At 40.7% G+C, this 26,842-nt stretch overlaps 1 protein-coding gene across 3 annotated transcripts in view; it reads left to right on the forward strand.

Annotated features, from left to right (window-relative positions):
- Positions 1-2,647: 2,647 nt before the first annotated feature.
- The window catches only part of APC (APC regulator of WNT signaling pathway), a 100,802-nt gene continuing 76,607 nt past the window's right edge, over positions 2,648-26,842 (forward strand). The window contains exon 1 of one of the 3 annotated variants that reach the window (XM_061344487.1): positions 2,648-2,784. The gene's annotated coding sequence lies outside the window, so the exon portion shown is untranslated. Of the gene's footprint in view, positions 2,785-26,626; positions 26,756-26,842 lie in introns of those variants that run through there. The other 2 variants (XM_061344486.1, XM_061344488.1) reach the window with 2 other exon arrangements.

Genomic DNA, 26,842 nt, shown 5'->3' on the forward strand with positions numbered 1-26,842 from the left:
CTAGTTATTGTTTTTCTTCCTGTCTTGTACCTCCCTATCTTCTACAAGCCAAATTAGCCCAAGAGTCTGATACAGGGCCTTGCTATTCCTTTCCTGGAAGCAGATGGTGTGTAAGCCAAGTTCCTTTCTTTGCTAGCAGTGCAGCAGGTGTTCAGCTGTAGGGGTCAGGGAGGAGCTGTAGCTGCAAAAGCACCACAGCTGCTGCTTGAAATACTCTCAGCATACCTCTGAGCTGTCAGGCACACTGCTAGGGCACATACTCTCCATTATTTTTCCTCTGGAGACAGACCTGATTGCAGCACTGCAACACAAAGGTGCAGATCTTAGTCAAATACGTGTTCACTTTATTATCTCAAGGAACCAAGGCATAGCAAATGATAAATGACTACTGGTGTTGTTTTATTTTCTTCAAGTTGTTTCAATTTGGCTTGCTTACAATTTCTTCAGCAGAGACACTTTAGGAAATAGTGAATAAGAAAATATAAACAGAGATGCTGTCTTGTATTGTTATTCTCTTTTCAGTCTCCTTGAATGAGATGAATTTTAAGATTAACCTGTTTCCAACAGTAGTTGCTTTGTATTATTACAACTCTCCAACTAACACTCAAATGAATCATAAAATGGTTTGGGTTGAAAAGGACCTCTAAAGATCATCTAGTCCACGGGCAGGGACACCTTCCACTAGACCAGGTTGCTCCAAGCCCTGTCCAGCTTGGCCTTGAACACTGCCAGGGGTGGGACATCCACAAACAATCTGTTCCAGGGTCTCACCACCCTGTCATAATAAATGTCTTCTTTATGTCCAATCTAAAGCTACTCTCTTTCCGTTTAAAACCCAGTGCCCCATGTCTGGTCACTATAGGCCCTGGTAAAAAATCTCTTGGTATCTTTCATATAAGCAAGTCCCCTTCTATACTGAAAGGCTGCAATAAGATCTTCCCAGAGCCTTCCCTTTCCAGGCTGAACAATCCCAGCTCTCTCAGCCTTTTGTATTGGAGAGGTGCTCCAGCCCTCTGATCACCTTCATGGCCCTCCTCTGGACTTGCTCCAACAGGTCCATGTTTTTCTTGTACTGAAGACTCCAGAGCTGAACACAGTACTACAGGTGGAGTCTCACCAGAGCAGAGTAGAGGGGGAGAATCATCTCCCACAATCTGATGGTTATGCTCCTTTTGGAGCACAAATCGGTATGTACATACTGGCTTTCCTAAACACCTGTTTAACACTAACAAACACTTGCAGTTTGATAGCAGCTTGTGCCAAACCCTCCAAGAGGAGTGAGAGCTTGGCATGGAAATTCCTTTGATGCTAACAAGGGGGCAGAATTCGTTTATGCCCAAATGAGAACAGAAAACTGTAAAACACTGCAGGTCAAATCTAAGCTGGAAATGAAGAGTACTAAAAAAGAATTTGAAAGGCACCTTGCAGAGGATGCTCAAACTGGTCTTTATATACATCAAAAAGAAGGCGGTTATAAAACTAGTGAGCTCGCTTATGGACAAAAATCTAAAACGGGGAGAGTGTCAAGGATGGCAAAGCTAGCAAGCTAGCACAGAGAGAAGCTCAGAGTTGTCTGCCCTAGACTGCAATCGGGGGTGCTGGGTTCATAACCCCACACCTCCTTGACACTGGGGAGACCAGAGGAATAATACCAACTTGAAGTAACTTTATAGTGAATATAAGCCCAAATAGGGAAGTGGAAAACAGGGCATATTGACCTGTCACCTGGAAGTGGAGAAAGTCACTTGAGCCATGTGACAGTCAGCCACAAGTGATGAAGGAACTTGGCTATCAAACTGCAGAGCTACTGTTGGGTATACATCCCACCTTTACAGTTGGAAGCTGGCCTCTAAACCATATCTGCCAACCTAAGGTGTGCCAGAGCCCACCTTGAGGAGAGACTGACCTCTCCCGTTGTGAAGCTCAACCACCTACGGTAAAGGTCACCCAGCACATGGATAAATACATGCTGACAGGGAAGCATGTATCTTCTGTGAAGGGAAACTGCCTGTCTGATGGGTCAGGGTGCTACAAACACATACAGAGTACACCCCACGTTTACCTTCACTTTCCATGCTTGGATGCACAGTACATTACTCTGCAGTCAAGCCAGACCATCTCTCATGAATAGAATCAGAGAATCAACTTGGTTGGAAAAGATCTTTAAGATCATTAAGTCAAACCATTACTCCAGGACTGCCCAAGACCACCTCTAAACCATGTCAATGAGGGCCTCATCTACACAGTTTTTTAATACTTCCACCACTGCCCTGGGCAGCCTGTTCCAAAGCCTGATGACCCTTCCAGAGAATTATTTTTTTTTCTTATATTCTATGTAAAACTCCCCTGGCACAACTTGAGGCCATTCCCCCTTGTCCTATCACTTCTTATTTGGGAGAAGAGGCCTGCTCCCACCTCACTACAACCCCCCCTCCAGCGGAGTGCAATAAGGTCCCCTTGACCCTTCTCCAGACTAAACACCCCTGGTTCCCTCAGCTATGCCTCATCAGATTTGTGCTCCAGATCATTCACCACCTCCACTATCCTCCTCTGTACCCACCCCAGCATGACCCTCAGCGACGCAGACTAACAGACGACAGTGGCTATAGTCACTCCCCACCCGACTGCCGCCGGACTACCGCCGCGACAGGTGTAAGCGACAGGGAGCGGGCGAGGCAGCTCTCGCCCTTACGCATGCGCGCAGCTATTGCTGCGCCTGTGCAGTCGCTTCTCTCCTCGAACAAGATGGCGGCGGGGAGACGAGTCCAGGAAAGCGAGTGAGGGGTGCGGCCGGGGACCAGGGCGGGTGGGAAGAGAGCTTTGGCGCTGCCGCTGAGTGTGTCTAAGGGAGGTGGCTGCCGGGCAGGGGCAGGGGCAGGGCTCCGTGCAGGAGTTGGGGAGGAGGAGGAGGAGGAGGAGGAGGAGGAGGCCGGGGCTGCCCCGGAGCCTGCTGCGGGGGTGAGGGTCTGGGGAGACGGGTCAGGGATCGGTTCCCGCCGGTGAGGAGGGAGAGCGGCTACCCCGGCCCCATATGTGCGCCCGCCGGTTGCCTCTGCGCGCCGGCCTGGGAAGGAGGCGCAGCTCTCGGCTCCGCGGGCCCGCTCCGGTGGCGGGAGGCATCGGAGGAGTCGCGGCGGCGCTGGCGGGCGGGGAGAGGAAAGAGACAGGTGAGTGTCCGTCGGCTGGAGCGCCAGCCCCTGTGGACCCTGCCCGATTCGCCGGGCTCCTCGCTCCAGCTTTTCGGGCAGCACTCGCTACCGGCAGCCTCGGGCGGATCTGAAGCTAGCTAAGGCTTGAGTACTCCCCTGCTTGAAGCCGCCTGCCCCTCATCCCCGCTGTCTCGGACAGGGCCGGGTCCCTCCGGCACTGCGCTCCTCCCAGAAAGAGCCTGATCTGGTGGATGTTACTCACAGGCAGTAGTGCAGTCTTTTTGTATGTGCGTGCCTGCGATTTGACGTCATTTAGTGGTTTTGTTCTTCAGAATTTGGAAGTATTCAGGTCCTTGATAGTTAAGATACCGCTTGGAATGTGAAGGCGATTGGGTCAAGGCCCAGCAACTAGGACTTAGGAATGGCTCGGCTGTTATCTTCTATGTAAAGATGCTTAGACTTTGACCTGCAGAAGCCTTCCTTTAACTGTGAGATGAGTTTTTAACTTCAAAACTCGGTATTAGCAGGGCTTACTGCTTCCGTTATATGCTCTCTCTGACCTCTTGTAATGAGGGGTGGATCTGCACAGGTATCTGTGACTACACTCTCACTTTCTGAAGTAGTTCTAGCCTCAGTGGCCATTCATAGCTTAAGGAGTGATGTAATGTAAACTGAAATACTTCAGTATCCATAAATGTCAGCTTAATTATGTAACTGCAGCATAATGGAGAAGTGAAGACGTAAATGTGCTAAACTATATAGCTGATTTGCTTTTCGTTGCTCCCCCTCCCCCTATAACTATAAAAAATATGATGGTACTGATGTCTAAAACTGGGAAGACAAATATTTTGGTCAGGCTCTCACAGAAACTTTCTGAAAAACAAGGTTCTGCAGAAACTGTTTTCGTGTACATGCTTCTACCAACTTCTGACTGAACAAGGGAAAATTTTGTTCTGTGTACCAATGGAGAAGCACAGCTTTGAAAGCTTTGCTTCAGGAGTACTGCTAACATTTTGGTAAGTTAAGGCTATGGCAAGAGCTAAGTAAGATTAGATCACTAACTGAAATGCAGAGAAACGGAACCTTTTTGTATTCAGGTGCTGTAATCTTGTATTTGTAAAAACTGTGTTTGAAAAAAGACTGTTTGCCAGATGGGTTCATCCAATCCTAAACACTCAGTATTAGTCTTAGTCATTGTCATCATTGCATCATTGTTATGCTTCAGTTTCAACCTCCTCTGTGTGTTCTTTTGCATTTAGTTATAATAAAAGCTATTTATAGAATAGCTCTGTCCAGTGAGAAAGACCTTGCAAATACGTGCTCTCCTTTGATGCTTTAGGTTTAAAAAAAGAACACCCCCCCCCCCCCGCAAAAAAAAAAACAACACCCAAAACAAACACACACCCCCCCCCAACAAAACAAAACAAAAAAACAAAACTCATGTATGAAGACAGGCTAGGAAAGTTGGGGCTGTTCAGCCTGGAGAAGAGGGCTGTGTGAAGACCTCATAGCAGCCTTCCAGTATCTGAAGGGGGCCTATAGGGATGCTGGGGAGGGACTCTTCATCAGGGACTGTAGTGAATAGGGCAAGGGCTTACGGGTTAAAACTTAAAAACAGGGGAAGTTTAGGTTGGACATATGGAAGAAGTTCTTTACTGTAAGGGTGGTGAGGCACTGGAACGGGTTGCCCGGGGAGGTTGTGAATGCTCCATCCCTGGTGGTGTTCAAGGCCAGGTTGGACAGAGCCTTGGGTGGCATGGTTTAGTGTGAGGTGTCCCTGCCCATTGCAGGGGGGTTGGAACTAGATGATCTTAAGGTACTTTCCAACCCTAACTATTCTATGATTCTATGAACTCAGCTTATTTGGTAGAAGGTATTTATACTCAGGAAAAAAAATAGTAACAAAATGTGGAAATTCAAATGGTGATATGGATAAGGATTTATGTTTAGGGTTTTTTTTTTTTGGTTTTGTTTTTTTTTTTACATTTCTAAATAATGCAATAGGAGACACTGCTGAGCGTAAGGACATGTCTTACTGTGTGTCTTATTTCCATGCAATGAAATCCATGCTCGGGTATGTTGAGTTTTGATATATAGGCATCTGTTGCACAGAGTATTTGTCAAATAATTAACTTCACAACTACAGTTCCTTAAGAATGCTGATGACATTCACTGCACAATGTGCTGTGCCATCGTATGCAGAGAGTTTCTGGTACTCTGTTTTGCTCTGTATTAATGCTAAACTAACAGCTGTTGGCCCCAGTGAACACCCATATTTTGTGTTTACAGTATCTTTGTGTATGCTTTCAAAACGTGTATGCTTTCAAAAATATGTATTTGTATATACATACATACCTTCAGTAAAGACTGTAGAGTATTTATTTCTAGAATCTTATAGCTAGATATTCTCTAGAGTAAGAGTATTATATACTTCTGTATTTAAAACTAAGTTGCATAGTTAACAACAAAACTTACTTAATCCTGTAGTGATCAAAAAAGAATTTTGATTTGGCTGACTTTATTTTAGCTAGACTCTAAGAAGTCTTCCTTTGAGTAAAAGTAGTTAAATAGTTTGTAGTTAAATAGTTTGAGTTGTTTTACAGTAGTTAACTTTTCTTGTTTGTTTCAAACAGCTCAATAATGATAAAATTATTCATATGGATATATATGCTTTTGGAAATACTTTATGGTAGCAGGTTGTTCAGAAATATCACGAGTGGCAAGTGAAAGCATAGTATACTGATTTACGATAGTATGTGTCTTTGTTTCCTCTTTGTAACTACACTGCAGAAGTTGTTTTATAGCATTACACAATAGAAATCCATAATTTCTGTGGTCTTCTCTCACTCTTATAGACTGAAAATCAGTTTAAGAATCTTCTTGTTCTTGTGCCTCATATATTCCACTTTGAGTTGTATTGCATTTTGACAGTAGAGAATGATATGTGCTTTATTTATATCAAGTTATCCTTTTTTCACAGTGTGATTTTTAGTAACTTGTAGGATAGCACGGAATAAGCAATGAATAAACTTGTTCAAACTGTGCTGTGTTGGGCTATATTGGTCTGAACTGGACTAAACCGGATGTTAACTGTGCTAAACCAGCCTTAACTGGTCTGAACTGGGCTTAACTGGTCTGAACTGAGGTAAGCCAGTCAGAACTGGGCTAAATTTGTCTGAACTGGGCTGAACTGGTTTGGGGCAGGCTAAACTGGGCTGAACTGTGCTAAATGGTGCTGTGCCTGGCTGGGCTAAACTGTTTTCCCAGACGGCAGGAGGATATTTGAAACTCAGATTTGCCAGAACAGGATTCCCTTGTTCAGCAATTCCAAGTGGGAATTCCAGGTGGGCTGAACTATAGTGGGTTAGGCTGCATTGGGCTAAACTGGGCTAAACTTGTCTAAACTCTGCTGTGCTGGGCTAAACTGGGCTAAAGTGGGCTCAAGAGGGCTAAGGTGTACTGGACTGGTCTGAATTGGGCTAAACCCTGCTGAACTGTGCTAAACTGGTCTGGACAGGTCTAAATTGGGCTGAACTAGGGTGAACTGGGCTGGGCTAAGTTGGTCTGGACAAGGCTAAACTGGGCTGAAGTGGGCTGGTCTGGGGTAAACTGGAATTGACTGGTGCTGGGCCTGTTCTGTAGACAGTGAGCTTTGCAGTGGTGCCACCCACATTGTTGTCTCTCCTCGCTTTCCCACCTCAAAGTCCATTTGAATCCAAACACATTCTTATCCCACATACCACTTCCTCAGAGCAAACAGCCTTAGCATTCAGGAGATAAAGAGCATGCACTTGCATCTTTGTCTTTGTTCTGAAAGATAAAAACGTGCTAACCATCTCTTCTTCCTGTTAAACCCAGTACATAGCACTAACTGTCTGTTTACAAGAGGACGTGGAAATATGAGGAAGGTTCTCATATTGACAGTGGGTTAGGGGATGGAAAACAGTGTGGAGATGGACACATGCCAGGATCCAAGACAGAGCCAGCTCCCAGGATAAACTCCAGATGCTGAGCCCCCAGTTTACCCAGCTCTAGTTTTCCAGCTTTGCCATGAAAACTACTGAAGCTCCAAAATTAAGTTCACAAGGGGATTATTATCTTAAGCAACTTGAGGCACACTGAAGCAGACTCATGAACACACACGAATCTGAAGCATTTGTTGCCACGAGATGGTGTGAGATGGGAAAACCCATGTCAGGAAGAGGTGTCTGGGAAGGAGGTAACACATTGAAATTATTTAGGTAACCAGCTTGGTCATTACCTACATAACTGGTAACTTCTGATGTTTTAATGCAAATATCAGTATAGTGAATGTCAAAAGAAAAAAAAAAGAAAAAAGAGGTGTATCAAGATTAATTTGTTAGCTTCACTTTCAACAAAGTCTCCACTGTAAGTTTAAAAATGCAGTATGACTTTACTAAATTGATGTATATGGACTCACCTGGGAAGTAGTTGTAATAGACCCTTAAATGGATCTTCTAGTGTGCTGTTCATGTTCATATTCATATTAGTTTCATCATCTATTTATTAACAGTATTAGCAGAAAAAAAACAATTTTACCGTATAGTCTTAGCTTTGAGTCTTCCAGATTCACATACCCAACTTCTAATGTTTTGATATTTAATGCCCCATATTGTTGGCATTTTGCTCCTAATAACTTGAGTTATGACTACAAGTATATCTTTATTAAAACAGTGTTAAAATACCCTGTGACAGTGATTTCAATGGCAAGTCATGCTGTACTGTTGCAGAACTTGGGCTGTTGGGTGACCACCATTCAGTTTTAGTTCAGTTTGCATCTTACTGCATCCATTGTAGCTGGATGATAAAGCTACTATGCAGTAGGCATTTGCTCAAAATATCAGAGGTCTATTTCCAGCAGAGATGTTATGTTTCAGTGAAGGTTATGGGAGTGGTAGGAAGTTGGCAAAAAGATAAAGAGTTATACTAACTAAAGGGTTATACTAACTAAAGGGTTATACTAACTAAAGAGTTATACTAACTAAAGAGTTATACTAACTAAAGAGTTATACTAACTAAAGAGTTATACTAACAAGAGTTATACTAACTAAAGAGTTATACTAACTAAAGAGTTATACTAATAAAGAGTTATACTAATAAAGAGTTATACTAACTAAAGAGTTATACTAACTAAAGAGTTATACTAACTAAAGAGTTATACTAACTAAAGAGTTATACTAACTAAAGAGTTATACTAACTAAAGAGTTATACTAAAAATGCTACTGTACTAGTACCTCTGTTGGTTGCTGGTCATGGTCATAAGAGTAGGGTGTGCTAAATTGAATTGACTGCCAAAGATCAATTTGGTTCCATGAATATGTTCATTTCAGAGAACCACAGAATTGCCTGGGTTGGAAGGAACCTCTGGAGATCATCCAGTCCAACCCCGCTGTGAAGGCAGGGCCACCTGGAGTGTGTTATACAGGAACGTGTACAGGCAGATTTTGAATGTCTCCAGAGAGGGAGACTCCACAACCTCCCGGGGCAGCCTATTCCAGTGCTCTGCCACCCTCAGCATAAAGAGTTCTTCCTCATGTTGAGGTGAAACTTCTTGTTTTAGTTGATGGCCTTGCTCCTTGTGCTGTCACTGGGCACCACTGAGAAGAGTCTTGGTGTCATCTTCCTAGCACCTGCCCTTGAGATATTTATATGCAACACTGAGATCCCTTCTCAGTCTTGTCTCCTCTAGGCTAAACTCATAAGAGAGATGGTCCAGACTCCAGATTATCCTTGTGGCCCTCCGCTGGACTCTCTCCAGTAGCTCCTTGTCTTTCTTGTATTTAGGAGCCTAGAACTGAACATAGCACTCTAGATGTGGCCTCACCAGGGTTGAGAAGTGTGAAGGTCACCTCCCTTGTCCTGCTGGCCGCACTCAGTGCAGCCCAGGGCGCTTTTGTCCCTCCTGGCCACAAGAGCATATTGCCAACTCATGATCAACTTGTCATCCACCAGTATGCCCAAATCCTTCTCGGCTGAGCTGCTCTCTAGTAGGTCAAGCCTAGCCTGTACTGGTATTTGCTTTTATTAGGGGGTTATTGCTTTAATGTTAGTCATCACTAGTAGACGCAAGAAATTTTAAAAACATTAATGCTTTTTGAGATGAGATAGAATTCATTTTGCTGTTACTTCCAAGTGGGCTTTGAGAAGGTGAGAAATATAACTCAATAGACAAGAATATATTTTTTAGGTAGTAGATAGTTATAACAGAGCATAAGTAGTTTTATTTCTTTGTTGAAATGGTAAACTAAAACATTGAAGTTTTAGGATGTGTAGCATTTTGGGATGTTTTTCTGAAGTGTGGCATTATTCTTCAGAGGTGCATTTTAACCACAAATGGATAGAATATCTCTAATGGGAGAAGAGACCTTACTCACATAGACTTTATAGGTCAAAATAAAAAGAAATTAGGCTTGTGTGAAATAGTGTGATGATGCCTCTTACTTTTGTGATTTTATTTTTTTTTTTTCCCCAGGAGATGAACGTTTTATTCTTACCCTATAATAGAACTTCGGTGGCACAGTAAGGCATAACTTAAGGCTTAGATTTCAAGTACAGATTGAATTCTTTGAGTGAAAAATTGTTTATTTTTTCTGGAAATCAGAGATTGATAAAGAGTTTTCTTATTTGTGCAGTTAATGGTATGAGTCTTGGTTGCTTTAAATACGTTTTGGGAGGTGCTGAGTTTCACAAAACTGAATCTGACTGTTAGTAGATTGGTCTTTCTGTAGGAACTGGCATGTGGAGGGAACTGGAAGGAAACTAGGACTTCTCATTGTTGTGTGACAAAAGTGCAGAGAAATCATGATAGAATAAATTGTGTGAGCTGGCTCTCCCTTTATTAATGAGAAAAGGTTCTCAGGATCACATGAGCTTTTTCTCCTCTCTGAAATCCCTGCTATGGAGATCCCACATTGCTGCTGTTCTGTAAAGGGCTTCAGCTAAGAATGTCTTTAGAACTAAGCAGAATTTTTTCTTATATATAATAGTGTTTAAAATTGCAATTTACCACAAATTTAATACAGAAATTTAGTTATACTACTCAAAATGCCTACTTTGTCTCATTGTTCTTTCACTTTAAACTGTTTGTTGCACACTGAATTTTATGACTGTTGTGCTTTCCTGCCATTTCTTGGAGTAAGATTTACATCTCTTTTATATACTATAAATTGAAATTTGGAAGCATTTCCCTCAAGCCTTCTCTGGCCTTTTTTGATACAGGCGCTACTGGAGTTTGCATTTGGATTGCAAACTCTGTTTAGGTAGTGGGGTGACACAGGCCTGTCAGTCCAACCTCAGTGTTGTGGAAGGTTATGGAGCAGACCATGTTGAGTGCTGTCACATGGCTGGGACAGGCCAACTAGGTGATCAGGCCCAGTCAGCATGGGTTATGAAAGGCAGGTCCTGCTGGACTAACCAGATCTCCTTTGTGCCAAGGGAACTGCTTAGTGGTTGAAGGAGATGCTGTGGATGTTGTTTACCTGGACTTCAGTAAAGCCTTTGATACTGTTTCCCACACCATTCTTCTTGAGAAACGGGCTTCTTGTGGCTTGAATGGGTGTATTCTTCACTGGGTAAAAATCTGGCTGGATAGCAGAGCACAAAGAGCAGTGGTGAATGGTGTTAAGTCCAGTTGGCAGGTGGTCACAGTTGTTCCCTAGGGCTCAGTATTGGAGCCAGTTCTGTTTAATATCTGTATCAATGATTTGGATGAGGGGATCCAGTGCACCCTTGGTAGGTTTGTAGATGACGGCAAGTTGGGTGGGAGTGTTGGTCCGTCTGAGAGTAGGAAGTCTCTGCAGAGGGATCTGGACAGGCTGCATCAATGGGCTGTGGCCAGTGGTATGAGGTTCAATAAGACAAAATGCCAGGTCCTGTACCTGGGTCACAACAACCCCATGCAACACTACAGGTTTGAAAAGGACCCGGGAGTGCTGACTGACATCCCTGAACATGAGCAGGTTTGTGCCCAGGCCGCCAGGAAGGCCAACAGCATCCTTGGCTGTATCAGGAGTAGTGTGACCAGCAGGGCGAGGGCAGTGATCATCCCCCTGTACTTGGCACTGGTGAAGCTGCACCTCGAATCTTGTGTTCAGTTCTGGGCCCTTCACTACAAGAGAGGCATTGGGGTGCTGGGGCGAGTCCAGAGAAGGGCAGTGGAGCCAGTGAATGGTCTGAAGCACAGATCTGATGAGGAGCAGCTGAGGGAACTGAGGATGTTTAGTCTGGAGAAAAGAAGGCTCAGGGGGGGCCTTATTACTCTACAATTACTAGAGGAGGTTGTAGTGAGGTGGGAGAAGGTTTCTTCTCCCAAGTAAGAAGTGATAGGACAAGGGGGAATGGCCTCAAGTTGTGCTGGGGGAGTTTTACATAGGATATAAGCAAAAAATATCTTCACCAAAAGGGTAGTTAAACATTGGAACAGCAGGGCAGTGATGGAGTCACCATCCCTGGAGGTACTGAAGCCATGTAAACATGGCACTTGGTTTGGTGATAGTCTTGGCAGTGTTAGGTTAACAGCTGAATTCAGTGGCCAACCTAAGTGATTCTACAGTTTTAAGAAAATTATTTGAATGCCTGAGTAAGCATGTCAGGATAGAGCTTGGAGCTGTCACTGAATATTCCAAAGTAGATTTCTGCTCCTTATTTTGTTTTGTCTCCTGATACGATTCGTATAGTTTTTTGGGGTGGGTTGTTTCTGTGTTTTGGTTGGGTGGGGTGTTTGTGGGGTTTTTTTGTTTGTTTGTTTGGTGGTGGGTTTTTTTTTGTTTTGTTTGGTTTTTGGTGTGGTTTTTTTCTGTTATGTTGGAGTATTTTTCTTAACTGATACTTGGGTGTATGAAAAGGTAGGTTCTAGTGTGACTAAGCATGATGCAGACAGAGGTTCTAATTAGATAAACTGGAAGGTTAAAACATGGTGGTGAAAATCAGGAGTGCTGTAATACTAAATGTATCTCTGGCTTTAGCAGAAATTACCCATGAGATTAACTTTGCAAGAATTTATTTTTATGTTTTTTTTAATGAAAGTTCTGTAAACATCTTTAGTCATGGACTTTATATTCAGGTATGTACAACAGAACAGATCTGAATTCATGTTGCTACTTGTGTTATCATTGTAGAAAAAGAATCTTCAGAGTGATAGGAGCAAAGTGTTAACATCAGATTATTACAAGGGGCTTGTTCATCCTAGTAATTTTATGCAATGTGGCTTTGAGTCATAATTATTTCCTAGAAATTGAGGGGTATTAACAAAAACAATGAAACGTGGCATATAGTGTGCAGAGATTTTTGTTGTTGTGAAGTGTTTCTTGTTTGGGGCTTTCAGAGTTAATAGTTTTTTGTAACTAGTCTTTGTAATGAATTTGTAGTTTTCTCTGCTGGGATAGAAATGATGAAGTTCTTTCTTCTCTATAATTCAGCCATTATAATGATGGTTCTCCTGTTTATTATAGGTAACTGTTACTGTACTGGGGGTATGAAGTTCTTGCTCACAATGTCTTGCCTTGCAGCTGATGACTGTTCTCAGAAATTACTGATTTGCCAAGCTTGTGGAGTTTGATGTGAGTGAAGTTGCTTTTCATGGCAGTTGTGATTGAGTTTGGAGTAGAATATAAGAAAAGATATTGACGGTAGAAGAGTATTTGTGTTGTAATGAAGATAAAGGAGCATGCTGCAGAGCAACTTAAAATTGAGGTATGTATAGCTGTACCTAGTTTTGGGGGAAAGAGCAGGGGAAGGTTTTGTTACTCCTTGAAGACCTGAAGATCGGATTTTCACAGTCTGTCACGAAGCAGTAGTATATGCTGAAATAAGGGGGGTACATACTGAAATGTCTCTTTTCCACGTGTACATGGGTTCTTTGTTAGGAATAGGATAATCTTTTTTTCATAGATTGTGTATACTAATTTTTATGTACAAACCACTTAATACGCTAAATATACATTCTAGGAAGTCCTGCTGTGTGGTTAACATTAATGTATGTTTGGGTATGTTTAAGGCATATGAAGAATGTTGAGGGAAATAAATTTACCGTGTTTATACCTGTTTAATGACGTTAGAATTTAGTTGTTTGGAGATTAGACTCTTCTAGCTCCTAATTCTTTTTAGAAATGTTATTTCAGACATGGTAACAGTAGTGTTCCAGAAGGTAGTAACTCTTGGAGTTAAGGTTTCATGAGGCTATGGTGTAAGAATTTGGACAGATCTGTTCACATTATACAAGAAGTAGTCATGCTACTTGTAATCCCAATAGGTGCTGTAATGGTCAAGGCTTCTTCTAACAATGTGATATAACAACGGCTTAATATTTGAATGACGATGGAAACACTGAAACATTAAATTGTCATGATTATATGTTTCTATATTTTAAACAAATTTCTGGTGTAAAAATGCCTAATTTATCTTTGCTTTATTTTAATAATGCAGTTAATTCCTTGCAGGCTTGAACAATCTCGAAAAGAGGATGTTGGAAAGTGCAACTCTTATTTTTAACGGCAGCAGTGTTAATCGTCACTTGCGTCACAGCAGTTGCTTTGTGTATGTGTAACATACTTTGGCATAGGCTAAACTGTAAAAGGACGTTCCTTTTGAAAATGGAGGAGAATAATTGCATCAAACAAGCTTATAACCTTACTACATTGTATTTTGTGCTTACAGTATCTAAATAAAAATACTGGGTTCCTCAGCTGATCTTCTTGGACACAGGTTATGGTAGTGCTGTCTTTATTGATCTAAATTCAGATACCACTCTTCCAAAGTACTTCTACTTTGCCTCAAGTTCAATACTGCTGCTGTCTTACTAGTTTTGATTTGTGCTACTCAGATTAAGTATCTTTTTTTCTGTGGTTACTTTTTCTCAGAACACTGTCCTAATATCAGATGTGTTTTGAAAATACAATTTAAAGAATTTTTTCTTGTTTCAAAGTCTTGGTACTCATGTTGGTCTTGATTGTTGGTCACATTGATCTCTACTACTTCATAAAAATTAATGCAATTTTAGTTAAATTCTCGAATTTCAGAAGCTTAAGACCAGCAATTTAGCATATCTGCGTTTGTGAACTTTTTTTGTACAATTAAATCCTGACGTGGTTCTCAAAGCTTTGAAACACTGTCAGAAGCCTGTTTAATGCCTTGTTAAGGGCCTAAGGAGGTGGGTGCCTTTTGCACTACTCTTACCTGTATAGTAAAAACTACCTTTTCTGTAGCTGATCTACTGCCTGGTTTGAACTTTCAGTATTGTGTTGCAAGCTGCTTATTTCAGTGAAAATGCTGGCTATCTTATTAGTTTGATATTCAGTAAAAGCTTCAAATAGATACATAGGCACTTATTTTCATGAGAAAAGAGAGCTTCCATTCTGAAAGTGAAATCTGTATTTTCAGTCCCGGTTTTGTGCCTTTCCAGTGCCCTTAATGCTTGCCTGAAGGAAGGAGTGTCTCCTCCTCAAGTTTGGCGGTTCTTAGAGTAGAACATTCCTATTTATGTTGTGCAAAGCATAAGTCAGAAAGGGTAAGTAAGTAGCTGTGGCTCTTTTACTGTGGTAAAAGGGATGCAAGCCCAAGTTCTTCTGAGCCCAAAACTTCTTTTTTGTTGTTGCTGCTGTTTGGGTTTACCCCCCCCCCCCCTTGTTTTGTTTAGCTGTTTTTTATGATTCAGTTGTTTGAGGTGAGGAAGGGGGAGATTTAGGTATTTTGAATTAGACAATCCACAAAGGAAACACTGTACATGTGTTGAATAGTGGGATTTCTGGAGATAAATGACTGCCTTGTCTTACTGTTTTCAGCTTCTGTATTTCCTGCTCAGAAAGATCTACATTCGGGATTTCTGCTCTTCCTGAGCTTTTCCCCACAGAAATTGCGATCCAAGGGCTCATGTAAAGTTTCCTTGATTACTCTTCATTAGACATTAAAGGCATGGGTGTGGAATGAAGTTTGAATAAAGCTGTTAGCTGCAGTACACCAGGATTTAGACCAACAAATAAACAAACTGATTATGTTGGAACTTACTTACTTTTGACGTCAAAACTTGTCAGCAGTTTGGAGTAAAAGCTTTGGTGCCAGTAACCTTGACACCATGATTGGCACCTGCTGCTGCTGGGAAGATGGTGTCAATAGGCAATACTAAGATATGTGAGAATTTGAGGTTAGCAGAATCTAATGTATGACCATATTCCTTCCACATTGTCACTTTATAACACAAACCTGAATTGATACTTTTTTTTTAATAACACAACAAAAAATTTGTTTATAGGCATTATCCATACCAGGATTAATCACAACTCTGAATACTTACCAATTCTTATATGTATTTCTTTGACACTTCTTGGTACCAGTCTTCCTCCTCCTTTCTATTTCAGCAGAATGAGTGTATTGGGATTTTGTTCTGTGGTATTCAAAATTTTTAGCTACAAGATTTTCATTGTATGTGACTGTAACTTTAGCCCAGTCTAATGGAGTGGTGACAGAAACTTCTGTAAAATTCTTATTTCCACAACAGCAGGAACTAAAAAAACCCCACAGAGTTCCTGACATTTGCTCTAGCATTTTTCTCTCTTTTCTATTTTGTTGTTACTTCAGTGAAAACTACAGATCTAAATAAGAAATACAAGCTCAAGGGCATTAGCTAATGTGGTTTTTCTGCTTTGGTTCAAAATATAGCTTGTTCGTTTATATGTGTTGTTATATATGTTTGTGACTCTTAAAAATTCTATATACTGAATATGGCCTAGGGTAAAAATGCCAACGTAGAATAATAGTACTTAGTTCACATCTAAAAGTCTCCAAATATGTTTCAGAACTAGCTCCAGAGTGTTTTAAGATCAGGACACAGCTTGGAATCAATGAAATAGTTTTAATTTATAAATCAGATTTTTTTTAGTTGTATTAAGTCTGCCAGAATGTGTGGAGTATGCCTACGTAGCAGTTCATACATGAATGTGGTTATTTTATTTTTGTCTTGGAATATCCTTGCTAGTTCATCATTTGTACACTGTAAATCTGTGTCCTTGCATTCAGAAGTTAGACTCAATCACTATTGTGTTAAGGCATGCCAGTGCAATCAAGGATCCAGGATATTAGCAGAATTCTTGTTAGTCAGTATAAGACTAATGGGATATTTGAATTGGCATGGAATTAGTTCTCTGACAAAAGGTTTAGATGCTAGTTCATGTGACTGCTTGCTAATTAAATGTCTAAATGTCATTGTTAAGACCTTGAGAACTAGACTTGATTCATAAACCTTTTTCCAAAAAATGTTTCCAGTGCTAGAAGTTGAAAAGAATGAATTGAATGGAGAAAGAGAGCTTGTCTTCCTCTAAAACCAGTGGGTTTGTGTATTGCTTTATTTGCATGAAAAAGTGGTTGTCAGTATGTGACTGTCTGTATACTGTTCCAATCTCTCTCTTGATTTTACTTGTGAGCAAGATGTCCAGGACTTTTTCTGCAAGTGAAATGGCATCTTGAATGCTGTGAAGGTCTGAAGAGTCCATTTGACAGTCTGGTATGCATGAAATGAGTTGTAATGACAAAGTAGGGTTGTAATTCACTGTTTTATGTTTTAGAAATCTAAAGTGGTTTGAATGTTCTAACTTGTACAGAAAATAATGGGAAAACAGCTACCTTTGACATACCAGGGTTACATAGCTAAGTTTTACATTTGCTCTGCAAATATATTAATTCTTGACTTTAAAGTCAACTGCTTTGAATATGGGAAGCACAGGAATGTATGAATTTGTTACTTAGAGTTTATTGATTCAGAATTTTCTGACTTGTGACTTGTAAGCAATGATGCTCACTACAAAGCCAAGTAATTGTTCCTATGGGCAGTTTGCTACCTAGTTTGCTGTTTGAAGGAGAATTGTTTATTTTTATCAATTCGTGTTCTTTGAAGTGCATTGCACCAGCAGTTCTAACTGTGGATGGATAGTGCTTTTCATAATTCTTGCGTCTGTCCTGCACTTCCCAGGTTGTTACGCAGTTACATTACAGGAGTCTGTAGGAGCCTGGTGAGCATCAGAATTGCTTTGTGTTGGGCAAACCTCAAATCCGTAAAATTACACTGCTCATAGCCTGCAGTGTAGAATGTACCAGGCATTTGAACTGGGAAATAAGGTTTTCATGAGGCCCACTATTAGCACTTGCAAGCATTTTACTCTTTGGAAAAGGGAAGGTAAAGAACAGTAAATAAACATCAGGAAAGTATCAGCTAGGTGTAAACTAGAAAGCCCCTGCTCTTGTAGCTCACTTGTTTTCAGTGAAACCATGCTATGCAGCCTTTCATGTGAGTGCTTGGACTTGGTGGAGTGGCTGTGCTCCATCACATCACTGAAGTATAGGTGTACCCCTCCATGTGATGGGTGCACTTGACTTCCAGTCAAGTTGCTCATCCAGATGACTGTGGTCACATGCATGTTTGATCACATGATGAGTGAGTGCCATGATGTGAATGTCACATGAAGTTTCCAAGTGGTAAGATATACCTAGTAACAAGATGGAGGGAAAAAGGGAAAGCAGAAGAAGTAAAAAGTGAGGCTGGTGAACAATTCATTCATCTTAAGTAAGAAAATTTCTGTTACTAACAGTTGTATTTCTGGAGAAGGACTCTGGTTTTCTGTTCATGTCACAATGACGTGATCTATTATTTCTTCCTTGTCAGAAGAAGTAATGCCTAATGTGAAGATTCCTTGTCTTTCTCTTGTCACCTGGGATAATCAGCTTGCAAAAATAACCCCTTCGATGTTGTAAGAAATGCTTAAGATTCTTCGAATCTCAGCATACCTTGATTTGCAGGCACTAAATTTGCCTGCAAGACTACTTTATTTGGAATTCTTGTTTGTGTAGAAATAATGTCTTGCGTTTGCCAGAGTCCACTTGGGATCACTCAGTGCCAGGCAACCTTAGAAATCCTAGAAAGGGATTCAGTACTGGATTAAAAATATAAACAGTTATAAATGGGTAATGCATCAATAAAATGCAAATATCCATGCAGAGAAGGAAGATCTGGTCAAATACGGTTTTCTCTAAATCTCAGATAGTTAGGGCTGGTGGTTTAGTTGCCTTGCTCTGGGGATCTTTGAAAACACATTTTTTAAAACTGAAGTATTGGGGTTATGCATTAGGAGGAAAAGGAGAAAAGTGTTCTCTAAAACACTTAGCAATGGGCAGTTTTTCTAAATATGGGTGTGATTATTTAAAATTTTGAATTGTACCTCTAGCCTGAGTATTGCAAGAGAGTTAAAATGGTATACACTTCAATCATGCAATTGTATCGTATTGTTCTAAGATATAATGAGTGCGACGTAAGTATTCTAATTGCCTAAGTAGCTGGTGGCTCTGGATCCAAGTTGGGAAGGGAAGCTGGCACTCAAACTATGCACTCGTATTTAGATTGAGGAATTTAAAAACACTCCTGGCTTCTATGTTTTTGACACACTTAAGGGCTTTTATCTGTTCTGTTACTCCACTGATGCTTTATTCGTGGCATGGGACTGGAGTGTTGGAATGGAAGGACACTTGCCCTTTAGGAAAGACAGGCTGGTATTTGACTCTCTATGTCAGTGAGCACCTGGAGTGCCCAGAGCTCTGCCTGGGGATGGATGAGAAGCAGACTGAGAGCCTGGAGGTCAGGATTAAAGTGAGGATAGAGACAAGGGACATTACAGTGTGGTTCTGCTACAGGCCACCCAACCAGGAGCACCTTTATAGACAGATAGGTGTGGCCTTGTGTTCACAAGCGTTGGTCCTTATGGGGGACTTCAACCACCCCAGTGTCTGTTGGAGGAACAATGCAGCAGGGCATAAGCAATCCAGGAGGTTCCTGGTATGCATTGATAATTTCCTTCCACACTACAGAGGAAGTATGTGTCATAGAGCACTGATGCTACAGCTGTAGAGCTTGGTACTGGAAGCAGCTTGCCTAGAGATGCAACAGATACTTCAATTTTGCATTCCTTTTCTACTGAATTGGTAGGTCATTTTCAGAAAGTATTCATGCTGCATGAATACTAAACAGGGCAGCTCGTACTTGAAATTTTGTTCCTTACTGATTATTCAGCAAGCTGAACCTTTATTGTTAGGAGAAAATATCCTAAGAGCTTATAGACTTCACAGTTTTTTCTAAAAACAATCTCCACACCAATGGAAGCAAAAAGTTTTTTCAACCTCACTGGTGCTACGGAAAGGTTGAAGATGCCGTTCATTCAAAAACCAAAAAGAAAAACGTAACTCCTAGCACCCATACCACCACCATCATGAAGCCCTGTACTTTGAAGCTGTGGATTTTTTAACTTTACGTAAATCCATTAAATTGTGTGCTGGGGTAGGGGGTTGTGTGTGGCAGTGGTGGAGAAAATTTTAGTATGCCACCAGTGCCTAGAGGCTTGTGTAAAAGCAAATTCCCTTAAGGACTGAGACCCAGGTCATTCAAGGAAGCATTTTTATTGTGAATAAATAAGCTGAAGAGAGCAAGAATCTTTCCAGAACAAGAGCTAACTCAAAAAATGTGACATGAATCATTATTCTTGATGATGAATATGGCTGTGAGAAGGAAAACTGCTTGCTGGTAAAATGTCTGGGGGTGTGCACTACCTGGGATTACAGTCCATTCTGCAGGATTGGTGCTTCCCACAGCAGCTTACCTCTGCATACACAGGGAAGTTCTGCACTGGTCCTTAGGAAAGAGCTGGAGGAGTTTCTTCCCTAACCTTAACAGGAAATCAGCTAAATCTCAGTAGTGTGAGTGAAGCTTGATTAAAATTGTTACACCACATTATGAGCATATGCACATTGTGAGGAATTAAAATATTTCAGGAGTAAATTAATTGTGAACTTTCATGCATTTAATGCCTGGAATAGACCCCAGCATTATTCAGTATGACTGTTACATAAGAAGCTACGGAACACTAAAACTAAGGATTTATTAAAGAAATATCTTGTCTCACCAGGTGGGCTCAGTTTCTATTAAACTTTTTTGATTTGATTAACCACTCCAGGAAATTCAGTTACAGTTTGTGTGAGTTCCAGGTGATGGCTTTCTTTAAACTTAGGACACTTGGAAATTTTTTCAATATACAGTCATAAAAAACAGCCTAGTTTTTGCTAAAACATCTAAGTTGTACTGCTTAAACCATACAGCATAAATCTTCCTTAACAAATTGAGATGCTTGTTGTGGCCCTTCTCAGAACTCCATAGTAATTACTGTGATATACTGAAATGAGGATTTTTTTTATATTTTTAAGGAAGATGTGTGCATCCTTAGATTCCTTGTCAACACTTTTTCGTGTAAAGGACAGGGTTTTTGATCGATTTGATACAGTTGTCATGCTCTACCTAAGAGCGTCTGAGGCCCAGGCCTTCATTTAAGTGCTTAAAAGATTAGAATTATGGCGAGCGAACTCACAGCCACAACTTAGCAAGGTCTTTGTGTTTCTAGACCTTGTCACAGCTCTTCTTGATGCAGTAAGCTTTAAGAAACTTGCCTGTAGCTGGAAGTCTTTTTTTTTCTCCTTAGACTTGGAGAATAGTGGTGGTTAACATACTGTTTTGTAAAAGGTCTTCGCTTACATGATTCCACAAAAATGGATCTTCCCTCCTTTTCGGTATCTTGAGCAAAAAACTTGATGATCTCTAGCTATATAGATTTTTTTTTTGTTTTGCACTGATTTATTACTGAAGTGTAAGAATGCTTACAAGAAATGAGTTCTTGGATTAAGAACAGCTGGTTCAAACCAAACAAAATGGAAGACTACAAAGAAGATTGTGAAGAAAAAGGTGAATGTATTTCACTGAAGTGACAGAGCTTCTGTTTATCAGGGTGGCGTGGAATTCTGGGATGCTCCTGTCTTAGCTATAAAGTGCTTATAACCATGTAGCATGCATTTTTTTAGCAGTGACCTCTGTCAACCACAGTGTAACAATAAACTGAATCTGATCGTCCATTTATCATGTACAGATGTGAATACTGCAGCTTCTTAGGGCTCATGCTAAATATTAAGAAGGAAAATAATGCTTTCTCTTGTAATTCAGGCCACTGTACATGTTTCAGGTATGCACTCAAGTTTCTTCTACTGGGTCTGACCCTTGATCAGTCTGTAAGCAGCTGATAGATGTGCATCCCTGGGTAGAAAGGTACATCAGAGCTGAGAGCTGTGTGACAGCTAATGACAAAGTATTCTAAAGCAAAGTGCTTTGATTACCAGAGATAGCTCTAGTGGAGAGCAGGCAAATCCAGAGCCTGGCTCTCTCCAAGGCACCCTGAAAAACATCAAATTCTTGATCTTTCTCTAAATATTGAATATTTATCTACTCTATGGCCAAGATGGGGAAAATAGGAGAAATACGTATAAATCAACAAAGTCCTATAGGAAATGCTTTTCCTCTGAAAAATAATTCCCCGAGAATCCCTCAGGTATGCTAGACAAGGCTTCTATATAGAAGATACAGTCAAGGATTATAGTATATGATTATAATAGTAAGGGATTTAACAAGCAGTCGATAGCTTTTCTGTACATCTCTCTATTATCTGTGAAATAATTAAATAGCATGTATTTCTCTGCTTTTCTCATTTAGCGTATTTTACATGACTTTCCAGTAGTTAATTGACCCTTGCAAAAGACAGGTCTTTTCATTGTGTGTGGAAAAACCTTTTCAAGTTCAGGAACTTGTAGCATAGCCTTGGCTAGGAGGTGAATCGGGAATAAAAGAGAAGAAAAAGTAAATAGAATTTTAGTACACAAGTATAATCTTAAAAGAACAACTTTATTTTTGATTCTGTATTCTCCATACAGAAATTCCCTACTTATTTTTGTACAATTACTGTCAGAGGACTTGTGTGCTTGTGTTCTGGATGATGCATTAGGAAGAGTGACACAGTTCTTTCCTCCATTCTTTGTGTATTTGCATGAGAAAACATGGTCTTTTAGTTTCTTTATCTGCGGGAACCTTCTTTGTGATGTTCTTTCTAATGCTCAGAGTTCAAGGTCATCTGTATGGGGAAATAATATCAACATTTATAAAAGAATCCCGATAGATAACGTAGGAATGCAGCTTTTCATGGTCAAAATACTGATATTAGTGCTGATGGGAGCAAGTTATGAGTATTCCCAATGTGTGTATATACAAACTATTGCTGATCCTGGTTGCATGGCTAGGACAAGGCTCGAGAGGGAACAAAACACTGCTGTAATACTGAGAGAAGTGAAATCAATTTCATGATTTCCAAAGAAATGAGAAGCAGAGACCATGTCCAGTTTCACTGATTTTTAAATTAATGTGAAAGGCAAGAGACAATCTTTAGTTATAGCAGCCGCTAAAATATCAGATCCTTTGGTAGTATGAAACTTGCATCTATGTAAACCAGGATTTTTTTTAATTTTTGGTTTTTTTTCGGTTTATTTTGTTAATCAAATCTGTTTACACCACCTTTCTAAACAAGGTAAGTCAGTGTGTAAAACTTGTAATAGTAAGTAAAATTCTGAAGGCAAGATCCCTTAATTTGGCAGTACATTTCACATTTATGAGTAATACCAACCATAGTGCTTGGCAAAAGAGAGAGAATTCAACTGTTTGTTCAACCCACTCACTACCTAGAGTCTTTGAGGTAGGTAGCACTGTGCATGTGCAATCACTAATAATGAAATATCAATCACTTTAAATATATTAAATAGTGAAAAACTACTAGGGAGAAGGGTAGTACTGCAGAGGGTAAGGGTTGTGAAAGCAAAGAGAGCTGCCTCATGTGTGAGCTGGTTTATCTATATCTAAACCCAGAAAACCTTGCATTTTCAGTTGTAATACACTTGATTTTATGAAGCAGATATATATTTGGGGGAATGTAATTTATGTTTTTAAAAATGTGGATCTTTATCTGCTCAGAGGTTCTATTTAGCCCTACTTTGTGTGTGGGGAACATGGTTATGACAGTTTTACTTGGTCTCAAACTTCAGCTTTACAAATGCAGTAAAAGTTGGGCAGTATTTAGAATATTTGATGTAATCCATGCACTATGAAAAGATTGCTGATTCCTTTTCTGGAACCAAATTCGCATTTGGCTGTTGGAGAATGTTGTGCTGGGTAGACTGCAGGCATCTTCTCCAAAATAGTAAAAGTAATTCTATCTTGAATACTGAAGCTGAGCTGTTATTTTTTTCAGTACTAAAATTTTGTGTCCCTGGGATTTGATAGCTAACATGCAGAGATTTCATTCCTTTAATAGATTTTAAAGGTTGAGGGTTTTTTGTGTAATAAGGAGCAGATATTACTAGTTCTGTCCTGGTAATGATAGTTTTCAAATAATGAAAAAGACACCTTATTTCTTTTGCCAGGCAGAAAATAACTAACCAAAAATAAACTTAGTCTAAACAAGACTTTTCTTTGAAAAGTTCTTTCCTGTATCTTATTTTTTCTGGAAAGCCTTACCTTTATTTGAAATTGTATCAGGTCTTTTACCAGAATCCAGTACTGCACATAGAAATCAGTTTTGAAAGAAAATAAGAGTATGTGTTACAGTGCCATTCACCTGTTTGGCTCCATATGAATGTTTTAACACCACTGGAAGATAGAGAGTATGAGAAGGATAATCTTACTACTAAAACACACTGCATAGTAAATTGAATTTCACTTAATACTGGATTTTGCTTCCGAGGGAAGTGCATGTGCCACAGACACAAGACATAAGCTACCATTTTTCTGAAAATTTTAATAGAATGGACGTTACTATGAGCAAGGAAGGAAACTCTATGTCTCCCACCCAGCTGTCATCTTGGCAGAATGTCTTAGAGAATCTATGCTGCTGCTTATGCTATGCTTGTTCTGCAGGTAAATACTGGACTTCAGGCCATAGAGCAGTGAAAGTAACATCACTCATCAGCACTGGATTTACTGACTTACACAGCTTGTGACTACCGGGCTAAGAAGGGACTAACCTGTACCAGTCCTAACAAGAATCTTCTCTGAATAAGAACTAACTATGGTTGGTTTTTCAGAATTGCAAAAAATGCAGTATGATGTGCTTAAACAAATTAAATACATTGTGTAGCCATCAATATTTGATATTCCCATTTTGGATTCTAGAAAATTAACTACACTTCTCAAGCTTAGTTTTTCACTTAGCATTATGCAGTTTAGCTTTTAAATTATACAGGATTTCAGTTTCTCAGGGATTTTCTTTGGCATCAGTTCTCTGGTATTGTCTTTGCATATGAAAATATTTGAGTATACACTTATGCTAATGTAAATAATTTTAGGATGGAGAGCTGGACACTAATAACTGGAAGCATTTTGATCTGCTTTTCTGAGGGGAGGAATGGTGGTGTACATCAGTAAGTTACAAAGTAAGATGGCTTTAGATCTAAATCCTGCTTAGGTTCTAATCTTCAAATCTGTGCAGTAATTCAGTAATGTGGTAATCTGTTACAGTTGAGAGTGGGAAGTCTGTCTCTGAAACGGAGTGGATCACAAACCAGAGGCATGCCAACTATTGCTGTAACTAATAGAAGCTTTGTAGCAAAAAATCATATAGCCTGAAACACCCTTTAATACTTGCTCACTTAAGCTGTTATAGTAAGACATTTCAAATTAAAATTAAGTGATACACCCACTATAGTTTGTCATGCTGATGAAGTCAAAGAGGATTTTGTGTAATACTGTGCTGAAGGTAGCAGAGGACATGTTACACATCTCCTTAATCATGAAGACATTTGATGAAAGGTGATCTGATAAAGAGCATTATTTCTGAGTGGAGTATTACTTCTGTGGATGGAAAACAGAGCCACCAGAAAACAGCTGACATTAAGGTAGTAGTATTTTAAGTATCTGTGGTGCAATTTATTGCATGCATACGCAGGCCTGTAGTGCCTTTGTCTGGACCCAACCACAAGGTATCACGAGCCTGCTTGTTTCATACCAATCAAAGAAACTATGATAGGAAGAATGAAATTTCCACAGACATGTAAAAATGTATGTTTTTAAAGTGCTATCTAGTCATGTGTTCACTTGTATAAGCATGTAACTCCATAATTTATATGAAGTGCCACATGGAAAGGTGTTCATTTGCTTTAGCTGAGAAACTGTTGTGTATCTTCATATGCCTTCTGTCAAGCACTGTCTAGATGGACTACAGTGCCCACAGACTTATTATTGAATGCTTCTAGAGGGTTAAAATGACTTAATATTGTTTTTCTGTTTCTACCAAGCTGCCTTTCATACTAGAACTGGATTTTTTAAGCAACATCCCCATAGTACCTGTTGTCTATATAGCATTTTTTAAAAGTGAAAATACAGACTTCAAACTCAGACAGCTGAACTGTGGCTTAATTTCTGCTGTCTTCATAGTCATAATGTGCTTCTATGGGGTTTTAAATCATATCCATGCGTACTTTCTCATATCCTTATCCTTGGAGAGAGATTAATTCTGGAAGGCAATTTTAAAACAGTTTTATGAATTGATTTGCTTGTTCATCTGTCTTTTGGATTTTCTTTTCAACCCATCACTAAGCTGGCACTTAAGAGTTTTAATTTGGTATAGGAACAGATCGAATATAAAATTGTAGAATTAACTCTATTGGAAAAGACCTTTAAGACCGTCAGGGCCAATCGTTGTCACAGCACTGCCAAGTCCACCACTAAACCATGTCACTGAGGGCCTCTGTAGTTTAACACTTCCAGGAACAGTGATTCCACCACTTCCCTGGGCAGCCTGTTCCAATGCCTGATCACCCTCTTGGTGAAGAAATTTGTATGCATTTTAAGCTAAACTAAGAAGTAGTAGTGACTTTATACTTGAAAAGCAGATGAAAACAGTATTTTTACGTAATGGTAAATTAATCCTAGATGCCCATGAAGGAAATGCTTACACTTGCCTTTTTTAGTAAGCAGTGCCGCCATGTATTTCTTTAACATTTAGATGAACTGCATTAGCTTCAATTTTAGTGCAGTACCTAGTTTCATTATTATGTAACAGCAGTGTTTTCCTTTATATTAATGTGTAAGATTGTGGTCCTAGATGGTTATGTAGTCCTTGTGTCCTTTTATTGAAAGGAGGATGATCATCACAACTAAGCTGCTGCAGATGCTCCTGAGACAGTTTTTACGGCGTGTGCAAGGTCTGCTGCAGCACTGGGGGTGTTTCTGCTTCCAGAACAAAGTCCTTGCCTGCCTCCTCGGCGGTTCAGACCTCACCCAGCGACCGGCGCATAAACTCGTGCGCATTAACACAGCTCTGCGCTGCATGTTACATTACGTGTGCAGCCGGTAGTGGCCGGTGTCGGAGGGCCTGGGCCTGCAGCGTTGCTGCGGTCGGAGGGCGACCCTGTTCGTGTGCCGAGACCCGCCGCAGCTCCCGGCATGGCATACTCAGGGGCGCGGGGCGGGGACGCGGACGCAGCTGTTCACTGTGGTGGATGGGGGGGGGGGGAGGGGGGGGGGAGGGGAGAGGAAGGGGGCGTGCGCATTCTCCAGGGCGTTCCCCCTTATTGGTTGCGCCGCCGCGCTGGCTCACGTGACCATCAGGGCAGCTTTGGCCGCGGCGCTGGCGCAGCCGGTGGACGCGGGTGGGGCCGGGCTCGAGCGGCGGGATGGAGGCGCCGCGGTCATGGGGTGAGTGCGGCTGCGGCGAGGGCGCGGGAGGTGCGGAGTGTCTCTGACAGGAAGGCAGCGGTACTGCCGTGTAGGGGAGAAAAAAAG

This window comes from Neopsephotus bourkii, unplaced genomic scaffold, assembly GCF_033783945.1.
Source record: "Neopsephotus bourkii isolate Nb327-2 ecotype Australia unplaced genomic scaffold, CSIRO-AGI_Nbou_v1 NB_228, whole genome shotgun sequence".
In the NCBI taxonomy this organism is placed as follows: Eukaryota; Metazoa; Chordata; class Aves; order Psittaciformes; family Psittacidae; genus Neopsephotus; species Neopsephotus bourkii.